This window comes from Rattus norvegicus, chromosome 18 (genome assembly GCF_036323735.1).
Source record: "Rattus norvegicus strain BN/NHsdMcwi chromosome 18, GRCr8, whole genome shotgun sequence".
Taxonomy (NCBI): domain Eukaryota; kingdom Metazoa; phylum Chordata; class Mammalia; order Rodentia; family Muridae; genus Rattus; species Rattus norvegicus.
In genome coordinates this window covers 74,435,207-74,443,309 of record NC_086036.1, presented here as the reverse complement: position 1 = coordinate 74,443,309, position 8,103 = coordinate 74,435,207, and the positions used below count along the sequence as shown (strand labels likewise).

General features: G+C 38.6%; 1 pseudogene; it reads right to left on the bottom strand.

The window, feature by feature from the left end:
• Positions 1 to 1,290: 1,290 nt before the first annotated feature.
• Positions 1,291 to 1,442, bottom strand: LOC120098366 (U1 spliceosomal RNA; annotated as a pseudogene).
• Positions 1,443 to 8,103: the final 6,661 nt, after the last annotated feature.

Below are 8,103 nucleotides of genomic sequence, written 5' to 3'. Positions count from 1 at the left end.
TCTCTCTCTCTCTCTCTCTCTCTCTCTCTTTCTCTCACTCTCTGTGCGTGTTTCCCCCACCTCTCAAACCCCTTCTTCAGTCTTTATCCTGTCATTCATTTATTATGGTTTTAATCCTTGATCTCCATTGTCTAATTGTTTACAGAGGTTGTCAAACCTTTGGGAGATGGGTCTAACTGGAAGAAGACCACTGGAAGTTGGAATTTATTAGTATTAACCAAGCCTGTTTCTGAATCAAGGTCTCTATCTCCATGTGGATCTAACAATATGTGAGCAAATTCCAACTGATGCTGCCACCACGAACCTTTCATCCCCAGGATCTTTTTTCTCTTCCACAGTGGACTGTCACCTCTCAAACCATGAGGTAACAAAAGATCCGCCCTCTCTCAAATTGATTCTTTTCAAAGTTCAGTGACAGTTACAAGAAAAGAAAAGAAATATTTCATATAACTTCCTCTTAATATTCCAGATATTGTTGTCCACTCATCTTTGCCACTTCGTTGGCTGCTTATTGTTACCACATGTCTTTGTAGTTCTCAGCAATGCAAGAGACCTGCTTGTACATGTGTCATCAGTGACCTCTGATACACACAATTCGATGACTATTACAGAACTTCTCTTTCATAGTTGATGCTGTCTGTTGCGTCATTCTTCCTCGAATATCGTAACCTCCCAGTGTTCTGTCCTGGTTACAGGTTTTTCTCAACCTTCTGGCTCCCCGTGAGCTGCAGTAGATGTGAGAAGCTTCTAGTTTCTCTCTTCAGGTAATTTTACCCTTCACCTCACATTCTTCCCTAAACAGTATCAGATACTTCTGGAACTAATATTGAATGTATACTTTAGTCTCTCACATATTTATTATAAACCCAAACGTCTACACTGAATTCTAGATGATTCTATCAACTACCAGCTGGATCTTTCCTCCCTTTATCACCTTCCCCATAAATATCCTTGGCCTCTTAGTTATCTTCCTACCCATTTGTAAAACAAGAGATATATCCATTTTATTCATATTTAATAGATGCTAGTGCTCTACAATTACCCATAATCTTTATGAAATAAAATTATATATAGGCCCTAATGTTTTATATCTTTTAATACTATTATTATTTGTTTAAACCTCAGAGTGTGATTTTAAAGTTTATTTATTTTTGAGATAATAATATGATGATATCATTCCCTTTTTCTGTTTCTCCCTTCAAACCCTTCCGTATACCTCTCCTGTTCTCTTCCACACCAATGGCTCCTTTTTCCACTAATCATTGTTACATACATTTCTTTTTTTCCCCCCAGGGGAGCTCGAGAACGCAGCTCCCCCATTACCACAAATTATGCAGTCGAGTCTCCCAAGTTTGGGTCAGCACACCCCAAGTGCAATGGGTGAGCCTCGCCCTGGGAAAACCACCTCCGTGATCACGGTATCTCCCCTGCCAGGTGAGTATCATGCATATGTTTAAATATATAAATGCAATCTGTTCAGTCTGTATAAGGCCACCTGTGAGTTCAGGAAAAGTCCACCAAAGCAAATATACCAAATGAAGCAAAATAAAACAAAAAGTTCACAAAAGTAGCCTGAGTTTGTTTTCTGTTGGCCCTGCCGCCTGCCCTGCACCATGGTTGTACCTTGATCAACCCACATCACAGAAGCTTCTTTTGTAGTAGATGGTAATAACATAGAGACCCACAACTGAACAGTGTGCAGAGAGTATGACACTGTGGGACACTTAGTCCTAAAGGAGACGTTTTCATCTAGCCCACTCCCTCAAAGATCGGAGTGCTATCTGGAAGACTACGAAAGATTTTAAGTGCACGTAGTTCTCAGTGGAGGGTTTGGGCCTGGTGGGCTTGCCCCTGCCCTTGCCAGTGTGTCTATTGTCCTCTTCCTCAAGCTCTTGTTGCAGCAGCCATGTTGGGAAGACCATATCGGGGTAGGGTCCGACACACACCCAACATACCATGTATATTTTTCTTCTTTTGAACTCGCTTTTGGTATGCTTATTTGTTTGTTGACATATTCTCTCCCTTATTAGAACCACATTATCTGCATCATACTTATATTTACATTTGTAATCCAGGCTTATCCCATGGTCAGATGCGGTGATTATTGTTCTGACTATGATTTCATGAGAGATAGGGACTTGAATTCCAGACTAAACAAGTCTACATTTTACTCCTGAGGCAAAACAGAACAGCACAGAAAGATGATGCCCTTCAGGGCACGTGTGTAGCATGTTCTGAGCATGAAGTACCATGCCCAAGGAGGAAGCTCGTTGACAATAAAGTATGACGTAGCCAGTCTCTGAGGAACATTGTTTTCCGTCTTTCTTTATTGAAAATAGATTTTTAAAAAATAATTACATTTAAGAAAAAATGTTAAGAGAAAAATTTTATATATTTTAATAATTAATATATTTATTTACTTTACATCCTGATTGTAGTTTCTCTTCCCTCTTCTCCTCCAAGTCCTTTTCACTCCCCACCCATCCATTGGTCCTCCCTTTCTCTAGAAAAGGGGGGCCTCTCTGGGGAACCTTTCCTGAGTCATTTCTTTAAGACAGATAGGGATGGAGATGTGAGAGAAACAAGTGTTGATGATTCCTCTAAGGTAATTTTACCTTTAACAAATGAAAAATGGGAGCTGCAACAGTGAGGGCTCTATAGGCAGCAAATGGGAAAAAGGGGAGAAGAGTATCAACCAGGAGCTCATAATACTTTTGGATTTTGAAAATGCTTGGAGAATAAGAGGCAAGTTTATCATTTTACAAAAAAAAAAATCATAAATCTCCCTGGTACCAACTAAAAGGAAAGGTAGCAGCCTGAAAGTTTATTTAGATTTTTATGGTCCATTTATTGTTTCACATTCCTCTAGTCAAAAATAATTATTTCTTAATTAATCATACATAAACAGTCTATATCCTTTGCAGAACTGGCCGGCTACTTACTTAAAAGAATATCTATCAACAACAATTGGCCCTTATACCTTAATGGATTACCACCTCCTTTCAGACAATTTTGCTCTAATAGACTTCTGATCACTACTGAGTTTTTGGGAATTAGCTTCCGTGTGTGGGGGAAGGACAGAAGAAATTTAAGGGAGTCAGAGAAGGAATTCAATATATAATTATCTTTTTTTCCCCGTTTATTTCTCTTTAGGAAGGATGCCTGGGGATAGGAACAAAAGAATCTTCTGTAAGTAGAGATATTGGCCATTTATTTTTGGAGTTGACCAAAAGTGATTTTATTTCAAGCACAAAGGTTTCATCAAGAATTCTCCTGAGAACAATAGCCGCTACTTTGTTCGCTTTTGTGAACTGATGTTTACAAATGACTAGAGACTGTGAAAATGTGCTGGTGACTCTCTTGAGTCAGGTTGTATCACGGAGGAAGAACACACTTAGTATTTTATCTCTGTAGCTCAACCGGTATAAATGTAATAATAATATTTTGATGTCAAGTTCAGGAACATTTATTTATTATGTCCATGTGGTTCTTAAGACTGTTTAGAAAATACTGATCAGGGTTTGCCATTCCTATTTGTGCACAACAGGTGACAGAAAAGACAGCATTTGTTTAACGTTTCAATAGAGGGTCTAATCACTCAAGGTGTCTAAAGAAATCAAGGGTACTTTGTATTAGAAAATACGAAATTCCCTCAGCCTTACGCAACTAATATCAGTCTAAAAATGATATATCAGCTTTAGTCTTTATTTGAATACTTTCTTCTGAGAGCAGAAGTATTAGTTGATGGTTTTCAACAGCAACTCCAGCAAAATTCACACTGTTACTGACTAAAACCACCAAGAACAATGGCCGCTAATATTTAAACGACATATGCCAAGTGCTATTTTAAGAGCAATCATCATATTAATTGGTTTAATATTAATAGTCTTAGGAGGTGGTCTTCTATTGCCATCTCCACATTATGTATGAGAAATTTGAAATTTTGAGGTGATTTGCACACGTTTATGTAGTTAGTTGGGATTCAGTGTACATTCGTCAACTGGGACTAAAGCCAATCTTGAGTCCAAAGATTATTGAGATAAGGCAGGTTAATTAATAATTGCTTGAAGTACATAACATCTCTGATCCAAGAGAGATCTCCCTTCTGCCCATCACTTCTCTGAGAGGAAGTTAAGAATATGCCGCATTTCTGGGCTCCAAGGAAGCCAGTGAGATTAGTTGATGCTGACTGCAGCACATTGCAATACACTTGGTACCCAAAGCAACTCCATGGTTCCCATAGAACAGTCCATATGTGTCCATCACATGAAGCCCTTAAGGAAAAAGTATTTTCACCTCATTACTTTCCCTGTCCTCATCTAACCTCTTATTATTCTGAAGACGAGGAACACGAGTCATTTACTTGTGCAGACCAATGCCTTTGTTCAGAGTAGGCACATGGCAAATGCAAGTTCTGAAGAGCACTCACATACCACTTAGTGACGGAGATGTCTTCTGAGGGACGCACCTTAGGTCATCCGATTGTTATTTGAATATTAGTGATAGTTGTACAAGTCTGAATGACAAAGCCTGCTACGGTACCGCTAACAGGAAAGGACAAACAAAACACAGCACAAGATTAAATCAGGCACAATAGGAAGTGAAGCAGTCAGGTTATATGGTAAACAAGAGTTGTGTGAGGCTACTGCTATGGGAAACTTGTTTCATTAGTAAGTTGGAGTATATGTTAAAGTAAATAAAAGTATATACATACATACATATATACATACACACACACTATATATATATATATATAATATATATATATATATATATATATGGTTCAATATGATGTATTGTGTATCTCGTTGACTAGATTGGCCTGAGACTCATGTTGCAGCTCATGCTGGCCTCAAACTTGCTTCCTATTCCCTCAGCCTCTCAAGTGCTGGATTATAAATGGTACCAGCACTTCTGCCATATTCTTTTCCATAGCTGACAGTGCAGTCGGTTTGTTAACAATATCACCACAGATATGCACTTCATGCACTGTGCTGAGATCGCATGGTGACTACGACATCATTCGGCAACAAGAGTTCTCAAGTCCATTCTGCTTTAAGGGACCTCTATTGTTATGTGTGGTTCATCATTGACTGAAATTTCCCCTTGCTGAACATAACTACATAGAAGTGGGAAGTTTAATGAATTCATTGAGGGCATTAGATTCTAACAATTGAACCAGTGACACTTTGTATATCAGCCACTCTAATTATCTTCTCACTTAGAAATGCAGGAGCTAATGTCCCCTTGAGGAAATCAATCATGCCATGTCCAGGCAGTTAAATTGTAGGAATCTGTAAAGTAGGTTAATATGGAATTATTTTCCTTCTACCCCATTTCCATGCCCTACCCCTCTCCTCCTATCCAACATTCCAAGGGTTCACATACTATCTGGGGGAGTAGGAAGGTTAGTATTTTGCTCTCGTTTTATAAATCTTGAAATTAAAATTTTACCATTGTTAAAAATCTCATCTAAGATACAGAAATATGAAATTATAAAACAATATAGTAAATCTTAAACCCTGCTTTCCTAACTTGTTGCTGCAAGAAAAATGTCATTCCCTGGAAGAACAAAAATATTCTAAAAGACTTTTTTATTTGTGAATGAGTGTGAATATGTGCAATTATATGCACGTATGCATGTGTGTGTGTGTGTGTGTGTGTGTGCGTGTGTGTGTGTGTGTGTGCATTAGACCTCATAGAGGTCTGAAAAGGACACTAGATACCCTGGAGCTAGAGTTACTGGTTATTTGTGAACAACCTTATTGGAGTGTTGGGAATCAAACTCAGGTCTTCTAAAAGTGCAGCAAATGATCTTAACCTCTCAGCCACCTCTCTAGCCAGAACAAAGCTTCTGATATTAATATAGAAAAATTACACAATATATATTGACAAGAAGATCACAGAAACAAAAACTGTGTTACTATGAAGTAAATAAACATTTTGTATCTTTCTGCCAAACTCTTTATATGAATGGACAATAAATTAGTTACAGGGGTTATTAGTGCCAAGAAATAGAAATCGGTATATAGAACAAGAAAGGGTCCATTGTACTTCTGAAATACATGCTCAAGTTGGAAACATGTGCATGAATTATCTCTTAAAATCTGTAAAACTAAAATGTATTTTAATAAGTATGTGGATTTTCACTTGGCTACTTAACATGGGATCTTTTTTACTGGGTCTTACGAATACAGTTATTAGAGCTGTGTAATTTCTTGTCAGACACACTCATTCCATCAGAGTCATGCCAAATCCAAACCAGCCCAGAATCTGAGGATTAGATCCAGAGCTTCTAGTTTGATAAAAAAGAACTCGAGAACTTTCAGAAACCATTGCCATGACTTTAACTGCATGGCTTCCAGAAGACCTCAGTCCTGCAGGCTTAGAATCATATACTTGAGTTTTCCTCTTGACCAACAATATATTGGTATCCCCAGAGTCCATGCCAATAACCAGAATATGAACCACACAGAGAAAGATTAGTCATTCATAATAACAAAATAGACAGCATAAGTGCTACCATATTTTTTCCTCATAGGCAAAGACACATGGTGATGCGGCCTGTGTTAGATTGTTAATCTCTATGCCATGAGAACCTCTGCAGTGGTCAGCTGCAGGTCAAGGCTGTTGTTGCTGCCCCAGCAGATGCTATCTCCTCACTACCAGGATCTGGTAGGTTATGCTCTCAAGTCTGAGCAGGTTTTCTCTTCATGGTTCAAGTGAGTGCTGCTCATGTCTTTCCTTAGCTCCATGTTACCATAATTCTGTAAGACACTTTTGTGGCTGACCACAGAAGCTCTGTGTTCTGACTCCACTCCCTAGAATTTCTCACTCTCCTTGTGAACTTCCTTGGGTGCTGGCCAGAGGGAGACCATGGGTAACTAATATTCAAGTCCCCCACCTATCATCCAATGTGAGGTTTGTGGTTTGGTTTGGTTTGGTTTGGCTTGGTTTGACTGTGTTTTAAATCACTCTGCTTGCATAAAAGGAAAATAACTTATGTCTGCATTAGTACAGAAAGGCTGTGCAAGAAGAGGTTAAAGTTCATCATGCAGCAGAAAGGACCAAGGAGGAACCAGAGGACAGATCCTAGAGTCAGGAGACGGAGCTTTGGGAGCTCATTGTCAACTATGAAGAAAGAGGTGAAGGAGTCCTTGAGAAATCTCAGTTCCGCTGAGAGTTGAACCTAGAGAATGGAGGGACTAGAGATTCGCATGCATTTACTTATTCTGGGCAAGGTTATCTTGTCAAGACATTTGTTAACATAGAAAAAATTCTTTGATTAGTCATTATATCCAAAGTCAGAAGTACAGAAGGATACACGGTTTGTCCACAAACTGTTCCTATTTGTGCAATAGGAAAACAGAGTTAAGAGTTAATGATTTTTTTATAATGATATGTGTTCAGCTCAATATCCAAGCATGAAGCCTGTGATTTGCATTCCAGGAAAGGGGGGGAAACTTCATGCGGATACCAAGCTTATGTGATAAACATTATAGAACTATATACAGAAAACCATGTCCATAGTGGATGAAAGCATACCAGTCCTTATCTTCTCTGAGAAGTTTGAAACTAGTACTGTAGAATAAAAAATTATTGCCAACTCTGTTTCTTAGCCACCCAGTTCATCCCTTCTGGAGGCAACCAGTGTATTGTCTCTTATGTATCCTGATTCCGTTCAAAATCACACATTCACAGAGATATGTATTCACGGAGATATGTACATATGCATTTCTTGTGTTCAAAATGCAGAATGGAGATCAAATATTCTGGCCTCTGTGTCACTCTAGTTCTGGAGCAAGGACATTGGAAACTCTCAGACAACTGCAACCTCCTCCGTAAACACATGTGTATCATGTGTATCACATACATGATCCGTGAACTGACTCAAATCACAAGCACACCTCTGGGTTTCTCTTCCACATGGGGAGTGCTTGAATTCTGTTTAATCAGCTTTCCTTTTTCATTTCCTTGTCTCCAAGATGAATTTGATCCCAAAGAACTCGAGAGGTTAATACTTAGATCTTTACTTTATTAAAATGAACAAAGGATGAGAAGATGGTTTTCCCCAAGGACAAAACTGAGAATGTTATTAATATA